We start from the raw sequence: 19364 nt of genomic DNA, 5'->3' as shown, positions 1-19364 counted from the left end.
AACCTCGAAACTAGGGATCAACACGTCCGTCGAGACATAATGGTCCGAAACCATAGGCACAACTTCCAAGGACTAACCGCCATGGACCAAAGGTACTTTTCCACATACACGCGCTTTTTCTGAAGCCAACCTGCGTGTACACGCGACTTGGTCTTAACAAACCTGCGTGTATGAACTTCCTTGGCAAGCTGTACTAGGATCTGTCTTCTGATTAAGTTGCCATCTCCTGTACCAACTTCTGAGCATCTGTACCAACCTCTGAGTGAGTTGCCATCAAGGACAACACTTGAATCATAATGCCAACAATCTCCCCCTTTGGACTTGATGGCAACCACCACACCAAGTCACTCTCCCCCTTTGACATCAAGGGCAAAGGGTGGACCAAGATATTCTCTTCTTTGGTATACCCTCTCCTGTCCATACTGCTGTCCATACTCCCCCTGAGTACATGCTGAAATCTCCAAATGTGCTCCCCCTTTGTGTATGCCAAAGTGTACCAATCTATCCATCCTGCTCTTGCTGAATTGTGCTGTTCATGCTCCCCTTGACTGTAGGCAAGATCTGCAAAAGATGTTCTTCAAGAAGAACAAAGACTTATACATCATAGAAGACCTTCCTATCACCAAAAGACTCAACATACATTCATCACCCAACCTAGTGGGGATATACCAATATTGACTCATCCACCTAACCATGTGAAGATACATGATAATACATGAACATTTCATCATTCATCCCAGGCATAGTGGGGAAACCAACATAGGCCGTTACATGACCTTGACATCATAAAAGAGATACATGACATAGTGATGAAATATCTAGACCAAGACTTATGAAAGCCACCAACAGCATCATGATCTGTACCATAAGCATCAGCCTGCAATACCATTCCTAAACAGTAAGATGTATCATTTAGCTTCATAGACTTTATCAACACCTTCTAACCATAATGCCAACAATGCATTATTTGAAGAATATTCTCCCCCTGAGTGTAAGCCAACCATGTCTGAACCATTTCCTGAGTCTGTTCTGCTCCCCCTGAGCCTGAGCCAACCATGACTGAACCTGGGTCTGTTCTGCTGCCCTTTCTCCATATACGCGACTTTGCAGCCTGTAACTCGCGTATATACGCGACTTGTCTTCATTATATAAGCGTATGCAGGATGGAATACTGAATTTCACTTTCAGATTCCCCTGTGTCTGTTATGTCAGCTGACTGAGTTATCCCACACCTTTCTGTCTCTGTCTTCTTCAATTCCTGCAACTGTGATGATGTATGGTCCTTTTGTCTTGAATTTTGAAATCTGCTCCTGCATTCCCTTGCTTTATGCCCATAGTTGTTGCATGTATAGCACCTTATATTTTTCATGTTCCTTCTATCACAATCAATTGCTTTGTGTCCATATGCATTGCAGGCAAAGCAATACCCTCTGAAGTACCTGGGATGCGATGATCTTTCTTGAACCATTCTACTTCTGCATCTGGCTGCAACATGTCCAAGATTATGACATACATAACATTCAACATTATTCAGCGGAGGAAATAATCGTCTATCACGTCCATAGTTAGGAGTAAAGGATCTTCCTTGAGGAATTTCTTTCCTTGGTTGTTCCTTGAGCATTTCAGATTTCTCATTAGAGTTTCTTGTCTCACCTTGTGAACTAGATTCACCTTCAACATATTCATGAAAACCAAGACCAGTCTTGATAGCAGGAGATCTTTGACTATTAAGAATATCATCCAAGACTTTAGAACTATCTTGAAATCGTAAAAGCTTATCCTTTTCTTCTAGTTTACCTTTCAAGATATTTACCTCAACTTGATGTTGTTCTTCCTTTTTCAGATACTTCTTCCTTAGGTCTTCTTCAACTTTTCTCCCTTCTTCCACTTGTCGCTTTAGTTTGATCACTTCATGTTCTTGATCTTCAAGATCTTCTTTTAGAGAGAGGATCTTTGATTCAAGTCTCTGAATAGTTGTGCTCTGATCTTTTGCTATATCCTGCAATTTCTCCCTTACCCTGGTTTCTGTCTCCAATAGTTCTTTTAGTTTGGCAACTTCTTCAGTTTCTGCATTCGTCTCTTCATGTGCCATGAGACTTTTAATATCCTCGCTATTATTGGATGAAGCATTCTTCTTCTTATGTGCCATGAGACTTCTAATATCCTCACTATCATTTAATGAACTTTTAATATGGGTATAATAGCTTCTACCATCTTCTTCATATATCTTTTCTTTGTTATGAGGACATCTAGCAGCATAGTGGCCAACTCTACCACATAGAAAACATTTGAAAGGTAGCTTATCTTTGAACCATCCAGATCCCCGTTCAAGATTCTTGACAAAATTTACCTCATCTTCTTCCTCTGACACTTCGAATGCGGCCTCTGGTGGTACCTCTTGTCGCATTTCAAAAGCAGTTAAGATCCCGTGAAGCTGTGACATGGTAATTTTCCGCACATTCTCCTTTTCTTCTATGGCAGATACTTTAGAATCAAATTTAGTAGACAGAGATCTCAAAACCTTTTGAACTAAGACAACTTCCTCAAATTCTTCACCCAGATCCCTCATACAATTCACAATCTCATCCATACGCAGGAAATAATTAGCTACGCTTTCATTACTTCGCATCTTAAGAGTTTCATATCGGATTCTGAGAGTTTGAAGCTTTGCTATTTTTACCTGATCATCTCCTTCGTAGCTTGTAACGATTTTGTCCCATATTTCCTTAGCTGATTTGAGATGCATGATCTTCATAAATTCTGATTGAGTCAAAGTACTCAATAGGACAGTAACTACTTTGGCATTGAGCTCATATTGCTTTTTCTCTGCTGGATCTGTAGGAGTTGCTGATGGGAATTTGTATCCTCCTTCTACGATTCCCCAAACTTCTGCTCCAAGCGACTGTAGATATGCAGTGGTTCTTATCTTCCAATGAGTAAAATTGTTCCCGTCAAAGACTGGTGGCCTGATGTGTGCCTCTCTTTCTGGATTAGCCATTTGATGGATCTTTTCCTTCAAGCGATCAAGCTTTCTTTGAAGGACCGGCTCCGATACCAATTGTTGGAAATAATACTGAGAGGGGGGGTGAATCAGTATTATCAGATCAGATAAAACTTTTCAATTTCATACTCAGAAACATATACGCGACTGCAGTTAAGTGAACCCGCGTGTACACGCGACTGTGTCTAAAGCAACTAGCGTATATGCAGAGATCTTATGATTCAGTTAATCTTATCTTCAGTAAATGCATCAGGATATTATTAAGCATATTAACAGTAAACAGATGCAGTATAACAGAATAGATCATCACACAAAAGCCACACACATGAACACCATGATATAAGGTGGAAACCCAATGTGGGTGAAAACCACCTGCTGCAATTTGTCTCTTTCTTCTTTAAGGAGAAACTTCTTTTACAATGTACTGGTGCAGTCCTTTACCAGCACGCAGGCTACAACCTGCAGAGGGCTACAACCCTCTCTCGTTTTCCAACTACTTTTGGAAGGGAGCTACAACCCCCTCAGCTCTTGTACTAGCTGATCCATTTACTAGTACGTAGGTGCTGACCCTACAACCTTCAGGGACCACGTTTCATACATTTTCATACTGGATCCAAGAGTACAAAGCAAATATTATCGCAATACAATCATCAACTTATACTTGCATCATAATTCATTAAACAACCCAATACCGAATCACTGAAACCCTGTCATCAAGAACACAGAACCCAAACCAGAATCTAGAACTCTGCAACAACCACCAGAATCAGCAGCAACCTGAAATATTAACACTTATCATGCATACGCTACTTCACTGTACCAAAACCGCGTGTATACGCGCTTTCTCCAAAGGCAACTTGCGTGCAGATCTAGAAATGATTACTTCTGCCTTTGCTATCAGATCCGACCCTTGCCAAGCGTCCCGAACAGATAACCAGCAATACCAGATCTTCTCACTGCGTCAGACACCCACAATCCATACTCCTTTGCCTAGTGATCTTCTCCTTATATAGCCTTAGGCCTTGTTCAATACCAAGAGCCAAAACCATAGAAACACAATACCATCAACCTCGAAACTAGGGATCAACACGTTCGTCGAGACATAATGGTCCAAAACCATAGGCACAACTTCCAAGGACTAACCGCCATGGACCAAAGGTACTTTTCCACATACACGCGCTTTTTCTGAAGCCAACCTGCGTGTACACGCGACTTGGTCTTAACAAACCTGCGTGTATGAACTTCCTTGGCAAGCTGTACTAGGATCTGTCTTCTGATTAAGTTGCCATCTCCTGTACCAACTTCTGAGCATCTGTACCAACCTCTGAGTGAGTTGCCATCAAGGACAACACTTGAATCATAATGCCAACACTGGGACCTGTGCTCTGATACCATGTCAGGCCAGGGTAACTCCAGAATGAGCGGGAGAGAAAATTGATGATATTATTCATTAGCTAACTTATATTTATATACATAAATACAACGGATCAGTTCATCTTCTAGATGACTATCCAGTTCACCCATCCGTTTCGGATTAGGTGTCAACAGATTGGAAGAGGTATGTGATTGGATCGTATTGAAGCTTTGTAGTTCACATAAATAGGAAGGGAAAATGGTAGTGGAAGTGATTTATTTTTTATTATTTTTGATGTTGGTTTGGGTTGTACCATTTAATTTTAGGATTTGATATCATTTTGGTCAGTTTTTTTTTTCCTTTTCCTTCATTATTGTTATTTTTGTGTAGGCTTTTTTTACATTGGTTGTTTATGTGTGAGTTTTTTCTATTTTGTTACTTTCATGGTGAGAGAGTGTGAGTTATTCGAGTTTTGATTTTTTTTTTTTATTTACAGATTCGTGTTATATTGTTCATTTAAGGTAAATTTTGGTCTGGTTGTATGGGTCTGGAAACATAGTCTAATAAAAAGCAAGATGCAAACAAGGTAACGATAATCATGGACTGTTGGGTTGTTCTCGTGCTCATTCTAGGGCCAAGGCTCTCTCTCGCATATTTCATGAGCAGATCCCCACAACAATGCAAGAAGAGCTCTCTGAGTTTGAGGTAGACATGGCGGTTGAACGAGGCTACCTTTCCGATTTAGAAATATTAGTGGGTATTTTTGAATGGGTGGCATAAGGGACACCCAAAGCAGACAAAACCAATACTTGTTGATAATTAACCTCTATTAGAGGATGAAAACACCGCTCAAAATGGTTATTGTGGAAAAGAATGAAGCAAAAGAGGAGGTTTTGATGATGTTGAACAAGATGGTGCCCGATCAAAAATACATGGAGGCTCATCTCTATAGGAATGGAGGCCAATTAGCTCTCACTCTAGAGCCAAGTGGTTGCATTCATCATCCAGGTGGATATTAGTGGCCACCCACATATTCCACTTGCACCCCCACCATTGTTTCTTTCAGTTTTTCAGTTTACTAAATTGTAGCACAGTTTACTATTTTTGGCAGTTTTTTGGGTCCTAATTTTTCGGAACCATTTTGAGGCCCTAAACGACGTTTTTTGGAAAACAGGAAAGTACGTAGTCAAAAGTTGTATTCCTCATATATATCTTTCTAACGAGTTATTGTGCGCGTCAAACGAAGATCGTATGCCAAAGTTACAACCTCGGGAAGTTGATGTACCAGTTTACTCAAATGAGGCCCATAGTTTTGGCGCTTCATCTCCTAGGGTTAGGTTTTGGGATGTTTAGGGTTTTCCATTGTTTCTTAATAAAAAATAGGCCTTTGAGTCTCATTATAACACATTTTAGAGACATGTAACTACCACATCTCTTCTCAAAGATAAGCTACCATTGTCTGAGCTACTTTATTTCCATTATGTTTGTAAGCATATTTCAGTTCTTTGATATTAATGAGGTGAAGTGTTATTTTTGTTGCATCTCTATATTTGTGGTTATATATGTATTTTGTTGCGTTCATGTTTAAGTTCAGATCAATTCAAGGGTACAACAACCCCATTGAAGTGGATGTCTTCACATTTAATGTTATGATGAATTTTAGTTTGATGTTTTTCTGGTTAGCTAGTTTTACTAGGGTGTGGTATGCTACTATAAATAATACAATTGATAGGAATTATGTAGTTTTTTATATGCACATCTCATAGTGCTTACTAGACCTCTCTAAACACTATAAGTTGTAGGTACACTAGTATGGTTTCAATGTTTATTTTTGCACTAGGCTTATCAAAAATTGATTTCTTTGTTGGTAGATATTGTGATGGAAACCTTATAGCCTTTGGTCATCGCCCTCTCTTTGGAGGATTTTCAAATTCAGTGATCTTCCTTTCCTATGGAGCTCCCTCATTGTGGTGCCATCGCTCCAGATCCGTTAAACCATGAGAATTTTTTTACAGCAGGGTTCTCCCCTCCTTTAAGGTGATGCAGTCACTTCAAATCACTTGAGTTTTTCGGTCTTCGTGAAGCCACTCAGAGGGTGTACCTTTTATCTAAAGGTTGGAGTTACTGACTCCATCTCTACATTTGGAGCTAGAATCGAAGATCGAATAGGAATCACTTCAGTGTCAATGCGGCTCCTACATGCGGATGGGAAACTTCAGGAAGGGATTTTTCTCAAAGATTATGCTATAGGAAAGGATGCATTAATCCTCTTAAAATCAAGATCAAATGGAGGAGCCAAAGGTTGGGGTGAACCCTCTTCCTCTTTAGCCACAATCCTTTAAGGATGTTCTAAAACGAGGGATTCGACAACTAATTATTTCTCTTGGCCAATCTTCATTGTAGAACAAGCAGAAGACATTCCAGAACTAGAGGTGGAAGACCCACAATCTAATATTTTCATCTTAACCTTTATGAGGAATGACATCATTTATTATTTTAATTGGATTTGGCCATTAGAATTTTCACTTCGAGAATGGGCGCATCAAACCTGATCCTCGAATACAAATCTATATTTTTTTTCGAAGGGTTTCTTTGTGTTTTATTTAAAAAATCCAAAGGATTCTCAAATATTTTTTGTTATCAAGGACCCTAGTTATGGGGTCGTTCTAAGCTCTCCTTTCAACCATGATTTCTTGAATTCAACTCTTTATTCATGACAACATTGCTCACTCTTGTTTGGCTAAGAATTTTTAATATGCCCATTCATTTTAGTAACTCTAGAAAGCTTAGCTTATGTAGGAAACTCCCCGGGTCATTTTATTAAGATAGATACAAATAATATTGTGAGGGGTATTGTAACATTTGCACACATTTTTTTAGAAATAGATCTTTGCAAGGGGTAGGCAAACAGGAGATTATGGAAAATAATGAAATCAAAGAGGAGATTTTGTTGATGTTGGACAAGGTGGTGCCCCACCAAAAAGACATGGGGTTCATCTTAGTTGGATTGAAATTGCTAATTAGCTCCTGCTCTAGGGATAAGTGGTTGCAGTTAGGGGTACACCAACCCTAATGAGGTGGATGTCTCCACTTTTACTTAATTTTATGATGAATTTCATTTTGATGTTTTTCTGGTTAGTCAAATCTACTAGAGTGTGGTATGCTAGTCTGAATGGTACAATTGATGGGAACTATGTAGATTTTTCTATGTACATCTCATAGTGCTTACTGGACCTCTCTAAACACTATAAATTTTGGGTACACTAGTATAATTTTAATGTTTATTTTTGAATTAGGCTTATCAAAACCTAATTCCTTTGTTGACGATTATTGTGATGGAAACCATATAGCCTTTGATTGCCGCCCAGTCTTTGGAGGTTCTCAACTTTAGGAATCTTCCCTTCATATGGAGTTCCCTCATTATGTCACCATGTTTCCAAATTTGTTAATTCGCGAGGAATTTTTTTGTAGCAGGATTCTCTCGTCCTCTAATGCGATGTTGTCACTTCAAATCACTTGATCTTTTTGGTCTTCGTGAGGCTTCCAATAGGGAGTACCTTCTGTCTATAGATGGGATCTACCAACTCTATATCTACATTTGGAGCTAAAATCAAAATCGAACAAGAATCCCTTCTATCTCAATGTGGCTCCTACATGGGTGTAGGAAACTTCAGGAAGGGATTTTTCTCAAAGATTATGGTATAGCCAAGGATGCATTAATCCTCTTACTCTCAAGATCGAATAGAGGAGCCAAAGGTTGGGGTTCACCCTCTTCCTCTTAGCGACAATCCTTTAAGGATGCTATAAAATGAGGGTTCTGGCAATTGACTCCCAAAAATCTCTCTCAACCAACCTTCATTGAAGAACAAGTGGAAGACATTCTAGAACTAAAGGTGGAGGACCCAAAATCCAATATTTTTAGCTTAACCTATATGAGGAATGCCATCATCTCTTATTTTAATGGGATTTCGCCATTAACATATGCACTCTCAGAATGGGTGCATCAAACTTGATCCCGGAATACGAATCTATTTTTTTGTTCAAAGGGTTTTCTTTGTTTTTTATTTCAAAAACGCAAAGGAATTTCAAAGAGTTTTTTTATCGAGGACCCTAGTTATGGGGTTGTTCTAAGCTCTCCTTTCAACCATGGTTTCTTGAATCTAATCCTTTATCCATGAAAACATTTCCCACTCCAGTTTGGATAAGACTTTCTAATATGCCAATTCATTTTTAACTCCATAAATCTTAGCTTATGTAGGAAACTCCCTAGGCCACTTTATTAAGATATATAGAAACAAGATTGTGAGGGGTACTATAAACTTTGCACACATTGTGTTGAAATAGATCTTAGCAAAAGGTTGACTAATAGGATCCTTGTTATAGATTTCCAGAAGGGAACTTTGTAATATATGTGATCCGTTAAACGTTTCGGATGGGAACTCCATCCATCATCTATAACAATATGAATCATTGTGGAATTCTCCAATCACTCATAATAGGATCCTTAACAATTGGAATGGCATAACCTTTTTGCAACCAATGGATTACGAAAACACATCTTTCCACTATAGGTCCTGTCAACAATCAGGTCATCTCCAAAATTCTTTTCTTTCTTCTCAAAGGAATTCTCCTTGATGCCAATAAAGTGAATCAAGGATGGCAAGACCCAAGAGGATATAAGAATTCCTTAGTTTACAAGCATGATATCAAGTAGCAACAACAAGCAATTGCAGCTAAAGCTAGTCCCTCGGTCTCAACTTAGCCCACCACAACACCAACTCATCCCATAAACTCTATGATCCCTCCTCCACCATATCGCCACCCTCACCTAGGTCCCTCAGATGAACAAGAGAGAGACACAACCATGATCTTTGCTTTGTCCACGAGAATACGCGAATGTATGAATGAATCAGATTACTCAGACAGTGATAAGGAAGGAACAACTATTGCAGATTCTTCAGAAATAGAAGTGCCTCAAGGAAATGTAGACATTGCCTCCATGTCATCTATGCCCAACAACTTCTTAGGATGGATTGAGATTGACAAGAAGAAAGGAAGAAAATACCTTTGAACAACTAAATAATCTGGTCCCGATGATGAACCACACTTGTTGGTTCGAAACGCGTCTGCAAAAAATTTCTCTTATGTGATTTCTACCGAAAGAATTTGCTTAATTCATTATGGATCGCAAAAGCTTGAATACAGAAAATCAATAATCCTTTATCTATGTATTGTGTGTCTTGTCTCTCTAGGAAACTTTTTGCTTTCTAGGTCCATTCTTGGATATGGTTTTCCTAATAAATGACCCATCTAAGATCTCCAACACTCTCATGTAACATCTTGTTTGGAAAACAATACAAATATTTGATTTAAAAAAACGTAAAAATTCTTACACTGATACCAACTCTTTGCTAATGAAGAACAAACTAATTGATATGATTTTTTTGAATTAATAAAATCTACACACACATAGTGTGTAACACACATAATGTGTAACCCTACAACTCATAATGTAAGGACCTGCGATCCTTGAGCGCTCCCGGCTTGAAGTGCAATGAAGAAAAGTTGAAGTGTGAGCTCTGGTTCATGTGCGATGGCGTAATGAGCACAAGGGAAGGGAGAGCGACGAGTTTATAAGGCGTGGGGAGCATGAACGCTCAACCCACGGCTGACCTACAAACATGGGCAAGCCGACATGCGTTTTGAATGAGATTGCGATGGTTTGTGGGTGTTGGGCAAGTCGGCTGGGCAGCCAAGACTTCGCCCTGACTTTGGTATAAACAAGTGGTGCGTGGAGTCATTTGGAACACATTCGCTCATCGCTCAACAAAGAGAAGTGTACAGAACAAGGTGTAGGCGCAGCAAAGGAAGAAAGGCGCAGTAGGAGATGCGCCCGTCCTTGGGCAAGGCCGCACGGAGTTAGTCGCTTGTCTTGGTTTTGGGTGAAGGGCGCGGGCAGGGTCGCCCACCGGTTGGAGTGAGGCGTGCACGGGTGTGTGGTGCCCGATTTGTGCGACGACTTGGCACGGGTTCTTGGGTGACTCGGGTGAGCGCCCGCCCGTCGTGCAAGTGTGCACGGTGACTTGGTGAAGTGTTGAGATTGTGGACAAAGGTGTGTCTCGGGTGGAGGCGCCCGTGTGTGGCGACTTGGAGGCGCACCCAAGTTGGGCAAACAACACGATCGTGCGACGAGGTGAACGAAGGGTTGGTGAGTCGTGCGGCGACCGTGCGGAGGCGCCGACAAGTTGGGCAACCGAGTTTGCCGAAGATTGTAAATTTGGCTAAGTATGAAACTTGGGGTTTCCAAGTATACTTGTAAAGCTTTGTAACTGTTGTAAAAGACTGTATAATATATTATTCGGGTAGACTCATTGTTCAGGGAGTTGCCCCTCCCTTTATACTGTGCAATTGTGTTCTTCATGTATAATTGCTGATGTTAATGAATGTGTATGGGTGTTCATTGGTATAAAGGAAACATTAATAATACTTGGTTGCGAAACACAAACTAAGTAGGAATAAGTGGTTAGGCGTAGTCCACGAACATAAGTATTGGTGAAAAGAAAGTGTTCGGTGGTGCTGCACCTCGCCTAGAGCGGTTGAAAGACTACCGTAGGCTTGGGGGCGTGACAGGTGGTATCAGAGCTCGGTTGGAGTTGGTGAGCAGGGTTGCTCGTGATGAAGTGCAGGTGTGTAAACACTTGGAAATTGAAGACAGTGAAGCAGGTACTTGCAGGTGAAAGAGGTTGGTGAACACTTCCTGATAAGTGTTGCATCAAGGATTTGGGTTGCAGGCATCTTGGTGAAGCTATTGGATGGTCGAAACTAGATTACAAAAGAGAAAGAAGCTGTTAGCAATGGCAGGTGAATCTCAGGTTGGATCTAGTCACAGTGCGAAGGATGCTACTATGGCATTCATGGAAAAAGTGTTGGAAAAGATGGAGGACTTAGAAGCTTTCTAGACTAAGAAGATGGACTTGTTTGATAAGGAGCAAGAGGCCAATTCGAAGATGAGGGAAGAGCTCGAGGAACTCCGGACTCAACACGAGTACACTGATCTTATGTGTACACAACTTGAAGTAAGGGTCAAAGAGGTTGAAGAGGCAAGAGACCAAGGTCTTGCAGAGATCGTGGACTTGTGAAAATCTCTTGACGAAGCCAGAGATGAGATCGCGGTGTTGAAGAAGGCCGTGAGGCATAACTCAGGTGGAGGAGTGCCTCATGTGAAAGTCAAGGAACCAGAATCTTACGATGGTACAAGGAGTGCAAAGACTCTTGGCAACTTTCTATGGGACATGGAGCAGTACTTGGAACGATTGGGTCTATCTGATGATGAGACGAAGGTCAAGGTAGCTGCTTAGTTCTTGACAAAGGATGCTAAGATGTGGTGGCGAAGACGGATGGATCAGATTTCCAATGGCAGTGTTGGTGACATTACTTCGTGGGATGACATGAAGAAAGCTTTGCAGACCCATTTCAGTCCTCAGGATGAAACGTGGGAAGCAAGGATGAAAATTAAGTTCATAAAGCAGACCGGGAACCTTCAGACATATCAGCGGGAGTTTGCAAGTGTGGTTCTGGAACTTCCTGACATGGCGGAGAGGGACAAGGTGTTCAATTTCATTATTGGGTTGAAGCCTTGGGCACGCAATGAAGTGAAGAGGTAGAGGATTAGAACACTTGAGGAAGCTTTTGCTGCTATGGACAAGTTGGTGGAGCATTATGATGAGACTTCTGATGATAGGAAGAAGAAGTCCGATAAGCCGAAAGAGAAGAAGAAGGATGATGCTTCGAAATCGGATGATAATTCGAAGACGAAGAAGGCCTTGAAGTGTTGGATATGTGTTGAACCACATACGGTGAAGAACTGTCCTTCTAGACCGAAAGTGGCTGCAATTGCACAATCTAATGCGAAGAATGAAGAAGCTTTTGTGGGGATGATGCAAATACTTGGTGGTGCTGCTGCTACAGAGGTGATCTCTTGGAGGGATCCTGAGAGGAACAGTTTGGAGTATGTTCGAATGAAGATTGGGAGTGCTGATATACTCACTATGGTGGATAGTGGGGCTTCTCACAACTTCATGGGAGAAGATACTGCGAGAAGAATTGGGTTGAAATTTGTACCGGTGAAGGCACAGATGAAGACAGTCAATTCTCCTCCTGATAATATTCTTGGTGTAGCTGAAAAGGTGGACACAACACTTGGTGAGTGGACACAGTAGGTCGACTTCACTATAGTGCGGATTGATGACTATGAAGCTGTGCTGGGAATGGAATTCATGAAACAGTTTGATGCTATGATTGTTCCACATTTGAGGAAGCTGTACATTTACGATGGAAGGGAGGATGTACCCATTGGTGTTCCAACCATTGGAGTGACAAGGCCTGATTGTAAGTTGGTAGTGATGCAAATGGAGGATGAGAAGCGGATGGAAGATATGAGTAAGCGGTTGTCTACGGTTGAGACAAAGCTTACCGAGCAGTCATTGGTCATCAGGACACTTTCAGATAGTATCTTGGATTTGTCAAGAAGGCTAGAAGTGGTCAAGAATGATGATGATGATGATGAGGCATATGTGAGGTCGAATGTCCGGGAGGAGATCGGGTCACTTATCTACAGAGGATGGAGATAGAAGATCCTGACAGGTGGATTGAAATTATTAGTGAGGGTGAGCCTTCAGACTCTACTCCCTCCACATCTTCTTAGATGACAAATAAGATGGGGTTCATTGTTAGCTGCTCATGGCAGTGAGTCCTTAAAACAGGTTGAGCAAGTATGACAGATGGTGCAGGGATGGCTTGGCATCAAGCATCATGACATGTTGCAGATGGGATGGAGTTTCCATGGACCTGAGCATGGGTGAGATTCTTGGTGAGTCCGGGATGTGGCAGAATCCAAGATAGACTAGTGAAGGCATAAGGATGTTCACTCTCTTGGCTTGAGCGTGACAATTGGATTAGTTACCCAACTAGTTCAAACATGGGGTCCAGAAATGCACGGAGAGATGCTGGCATCAGGTAGACAAGGAGGACAGTTCACAGGATGAGGATGACACATGATGGAGATGGGAGTTCTACATATGTTGCAGGGGTGTTTGCAGTATGTGGAAGAGTTGACATCATGGACCAAGGATGAGACAGATATTGATGTTAATCTTGGTGGATGGCTACCAGGATGGTATGTTGTCGAGGACGACAATGATTTCAGGTGGAGGAGGATGTAAGGACCTGCGATCCTTGAGCGCTCCTGGCTTGAAGTGCGACGAAGAAAAGTTGAAGTGCGAGCTCCGGTTCATGTGCGATGGCATAATGCGCACAAGGGAAGGGAGAGCGACGAGTTTATAAGGCGTGGGGAGCATGAACGCTCAACCCACGTCTGACCTACAAACATGGGCAAGCCGACATGCATTTTGAATGAGATAGCGATGGTTTATGGGCGTTGGGCAAGTCGGCTGGGCAGCCAAGACTTCGTCCTGACTTTGGTATAAACAAGTGGTGCGTGGAGTCATTTGGAACACATTCGCTCATCGCTCAGCTAAGAGAAGTGCATAGAACAAGGTGTAGGCGCAACAAAGGAAGAAAGGCGCAGTTGGAGATGCACCCGTCCTTGGGCAAGGCCGCACGGAGTTAGTCGCTTGTCTTGGTTTTGGGTGAAGGGCGCGGGCAGGGTCGCCCGCCGGTTGGAGTGAGGCGTGCACGGGTGTGTGGCGCCCGGTTTGTGCGACGACTTGGCACGGGTTCTTGGGTGACTCGGGTGAGCGCCCGCCTGTCGTGCAAGTGTGCACAGTGACTTGGTGAAGTGTTGAGATTGTGGACAAAGGTGTGTCTCGGGTGGAGGCGCCCGTGTGTGGTGACTTGGAGGCACGCCCAAGTTGGGAAAACAACACGATCGTGCGACGAGGTGAACGAAGGGTTGGTGAGTCGTGCGGCGACCATGTGGAGGCGCCGACGAGGTGGGCAACTGAGTTTGCCGAAGATTGTAAATTTGACTAAGTATGAAACTTGGGGTTTCCAAGTATACTTGTAAAGCTTTGTAACTGTTGTAAAAGACTATATAATATATTATTCAAGCAAACTCATTGTTCAGGGAGTTGCCCCTCCCTTTATACTGTGCAATTGTGTTCTTCATGTATAATTGTTGATGTTAATGAATGTGTATGGGTGTTCATTGGTATAAAGGAAACATTAATAATACTTGGTTGCGAAACACAAACTAAGTAGGAATAAGTGGTTAGGCGTAGTCCATGAATATAAGTATTGGTGAAAAGAAAGTGTTCGGTGGTGCTGCACCTCGCCTAAAGTGGTTGGAAGACTACCGCAGGCTTGGGGGCGTGACAGATAATGATGTGTAACCTTGTTCATCTATCATCAAAGTTGAAATTTTACTGATGTCTACTAAAATAAAAATTTTAAAAATTATAAAAAAAAATATAAAATATAAATAACTGTACAAAACATTTAAATAATATCTTCTCATAAATTCAATTTGTAAACTAAAAATTTAAACCCCTCTCAACTCATGTTAAATCAATATTTAAAATAAACCTATACTAATTCTAAATAAATTTATTGAAAATTTATGTTTCCTCACCTCTTTAAATCATATACTCCAAATTTAAGAATTTAAAAAATTACAAAATTAACGGGAAAATATATATATATTCAGAAGAAAAGTTCATTAAAAACCTTAAATATCATTTACAGATCAGTTACAAACATTTTTGTTTGGGTTGATTCGCCAATTACAACATAAATTATGTTTAGTCGCAGATTACGATATAATTTAGTCGCAGATTACGATATAATTTACGATATAAAGATAGCAAGCTACAACTACTTGCTCTTTATGTGGTTCGAGCCTTTAATTTCTCCCCACTTGGCAGCACCTCCAATGCTTTTATGAACTGAAAAAGCTTCCTCGCTTTCAGAAGCCGAGAAATGCCGCGTTTGTTTCGACGGATTGACGATGAGGGTCGTGATAAAAAGGTCACTCTGGATTAGCCACGCAAATTTCCAAAGTCTTCGGCCGATTGGAGATTCTTGGAATATTTGGAAATCTGATGGACATTAGCGCGGTCAATTTTTTGACCGTGCAATATCTCTTGGATTTCCAAATATTCCAGCAATCTACAATCGACTTAAGCTCACCGATTTCCAAGAACCTGCGTTTGCAAAAGTCTTCAATTTTCCAATGCTTTTAGAGTTGACTAAAAGAAATAGGGCCATCCGCGTAGTTCGGAGTCCGGGTACGCTGTTTCCGTGTTGACATCATTGAATAGATAGGTCGTAACGTTCGTCCAACGAAAATGCCGTGCTTTGGACGGCCCTGGCCGGATCTGGGAAGGAACCAGCTGGGAATTTTCTCCCTTCTGTACCTGAAGATTCAACGGAACGATATTGTTAATGAAATGTAGAAAGAAATACAGTGGTGTGGGAAGGAACCAGCTGGGAATTTTCTCCCTTCTGTACCTGAAGATTCAACGGAATGTTTTGTTAATGAAATGTAGAAAGAAATACAGTGGTGTGCGGTGAGATGGATTGGTTGGTTGGGTGAAATTTATTAGGCTAGGGTTTTATTCACATTGAGTATGTTGTTTTGTTTCAAGGAGTAGATTCCTTATTAGCTGGAGTCTCCACTCTTGCCAAAATCATAAGAAATTATATCTGCAGGTTGTTAGATGTACTCTTGGTGTTATAGTGGGTCTTCCATAAATTAAGTTTACCCATTGAAAGTGATTGAAGGTGAATTCCAAATCATAAGAAATTATATCTGCTTGCAGGTTGTTAGATGTACCCTTGGTGTTATAGTGGGTCTTCCATAGATTAAGTTTACCCATTGAAAGTGATTGAAGGTGAATTCCATAGATTAGGTTTACCCATTGAAGGTGATTTGATTGAAGCTGATTTCCATAGATTATGTTTATCCATTGAAGGTGATTGTTCGACTTAGTTTAACTAATTGTTTTATATTTTTAGGCTTTGAAGGTTTTTCGTATTTTTTCTCGTTCTATAAATTTTGTTTGAAATTTGGTAAGAATTTAATAAATTTATAAATTTGATATATAAACTTTGTATAATCCAAGTGTTTCAAGGATTTTTCATTGGGCTAAATTTATTTATGCATTAGTTTAAACACCATATAAACACAATTTTAATCAAAAACTCTAAAAAGAAATAGTTGACAACATTTTATTAAATTATATTGGAGAGTTATTAATTCACATGTGATATTAATAAGCCATGGTATTGACTCATAATATTGTAACAAATCTTATTTAAAAATTAAAAATATCCATAATTAAATGAGTGAATCTCCATAGTTGAGAATTGTGTTATCTTTCTTTTTTTAGTTAATATATGTTTAACTCATATAATAATTCATTTCATAATTATTAATAATAATAAATTAAAATAAAGTTATAATTTAGTTAATTTTTATAATAAGCTATACAAAATGACTTGACAAAATATCACATAACATTTGCCTATTCATTAATTTGTCACCAAATATATGATATAATAAGTCACATAACAATAATATATGGCTTTTAAATTTAAATATATAGAAGTTAATAAAAATAAAATTTTTAAATAAATTTTAATATAATTTATTAATATCTTTAAAAATATAAATAATAATAAAAAATTTATTTCATATTACTTTTAAATTTAGTGAATGGGACACGATGAGGGAGTCATCACTTCATATAATAAATAATAATAAAGAAAAATATTTTATATTATTTTTAAATTTAGTGAATGGGACACGATGAGGGAGTCATCACTTCATATAATTAATGAGGATGACTTCTCACCCACTAGACTTTTCTAAACACTATAAGTTTTGGGTACATTAGTATGATTTTAATATTTATTTTTGCACTAGACTTATTAAACTTAAATTCTTTGTTGGTAGATATTGTGATGGAAATTTTATAGATTGTGGTCATCGCTTTTTCTTTGGAGGATTTTCAACTTTAGTAATCTTCCCTTCGTATGGAGCTCTCTCATTGTGGCGTCATCGCTCCAGATCAATTAAACCATGAGAATTTTTTTTTTAAGCAGGGTTTTCCCCTCCTTTAAGGTGATGCAATCCCTTCAAATCACTTAAGCTTTTTGGTCTTCGTGAGGTCACTCAAAGGGGTACCTTATGTGTACAGGCGGGAGTTGCTGACTCTATCTCTACATTTGGAGCTAGAATCCAAGATCGAATAAGAATCACTTCAGGCTCAATGCGGCTCCTACATGTAGATGGGAAACTTCAGGAAGGGATTTTTCTCAAAGATTATGCTATAGAGAAGGATGCATTAATCCTCTTAATCAAAAGATCAAATGGAGGAGCCAAAGGTTGGGGTGCACCCTCTTCCTCTTAGCCACAATCCTTTAAGGATGTTCTAAACCGAGGGCTTCAACAACCGACTATCTCTCTTGACCAACCTTCAACGTAGAATAAGCATAAGACATTCCAGAGCTAGAGGTGGAAGACCCACAATCTAATATTTTCATCTTAACCTATATGAGTAATGGAACCATCTATTGTCTTAATTGGATTTGGCCATTAGCATTTGCACTTCGAGAATGGGTGCATCAAACCTGATCCCCAATTACAAATTTATATTTTTGTTCGAAGGGTTTCTTTGTGTTCTATTTAAAAAATCCAAAGGATTGTCAAATATTTTTTGATTAAGGACCCTAGTTATGGGGTTGTTCTAGGCTCTCCTTTCAACCATGGTTTCCTAATTCAACCCTTTATCCATGACAACATTGCCCACTCCAGCTTGGGTAAAACTTTCTAATATTCCCATTCATTTTAGTAAATCTAGAAAGCTTAGCTTCTGTAGGAAATTCCCTAGGTCATTTTATTAAGACATATACAAACAAGACAGTGAGGGGTATTGTAACCTTTGCACACATTTTTTTCGAAATATATCTTTGCAAAGGGTTGGCAAATAGGAAACTATGGAAAAGAATGAAATCAAAGAGGAGATTTTGTTGATGTTGGACAAGGTGGTGCCCCAACAAAAAGATATGGGGGCTCGTCTTAGTTGGATTGAACTTGCTAATTAGCTCCCGCTCTAGGGCAAAGTGGTTGCAATCAGGGTCACACCAACCCTAATGAGGTGGACCTCTCCACTTTTACTTAATTTTATGATGAATTTGATTTTGATTTTTTTTGTTTAGCCAGTTCTACTAGTGTGGTATGCTAGTCTAAATGGTACAATTGATAGGAAATATATATCTTTTTCAATGGACATTTCATAGTGCTTGCTTGGCCTCTATAAAGGTTATAAATCTTGGGTACACTAGTCTGATTTTAATGTTTATTTTTGCATTGGGCTTATCAAAACTTGATTCCTTCGTTGGCGGTTATTGTGATGGAAACCTTATAGCCTTCGATTGTCGCCCTGTCTTTGGAGGATTTTCAACTCTAGGAATCTTCCCTTCATATGGAGCTCCCTCCATTATGGGAATTTTGATGTCTAAAATGGGCCTCCTAGGGAAATTATAAAATAATAGTGGAAACAATAAAATAAGATTAGATTGTATCATCAAATTTTAGAGGGAAAAAAGAAAAAAACTATTTTTTCAACTTTTATTTTTAACTTATCTCCTTGTGGGTTTATTCAAATTTCAAGCGGCAACACTCGTTGGATGAAAAATTTGGTTCCTCATCCAAGGAGTACACATGTTGCATACTTTTTATGGACCCTACTACACGAAAAATGAGAAATACATGAAAACGTGATTGCAATCACGTTTTTTCATGTATTTCTCGTTTTTCGTGTAGCAGGGTCCATCGAAAGTGTGCAACATGGGTACTCCTTGGATGAGGAATTAAATTTTTCATCCAACGAGTACTCCAACTCGAAATTTGATTAAAACCTTAAGGAGATAAGTTGAAAATATGAGTTGAAAAAGTAGTTTTATTATGTTATTATTTTTTAATCTTTTTACTTTTTTACTCCAAAAATGGTGAATCATCCCCCATGGTGGACATCATCATCTTGAATC

The sequence above is a fragment of the Pinus tabuliformis genome, chromosome 5_2 (genome assembly GCF_031772625.1).
Source record: "Pinus tabuliformis cultivar Carrire ecotype Pingquan chromosome 5_2, CPIR1, whole genome shotgun sequence".
NCBI lineage: Eukaryota > Viridiplantae > Streptophyta > Pinopsida > Pinales > Pinaceae > Pinus > Pinus tabuliformis.
Note: the sequence above shows the minus strand (reverse complement) of the source record.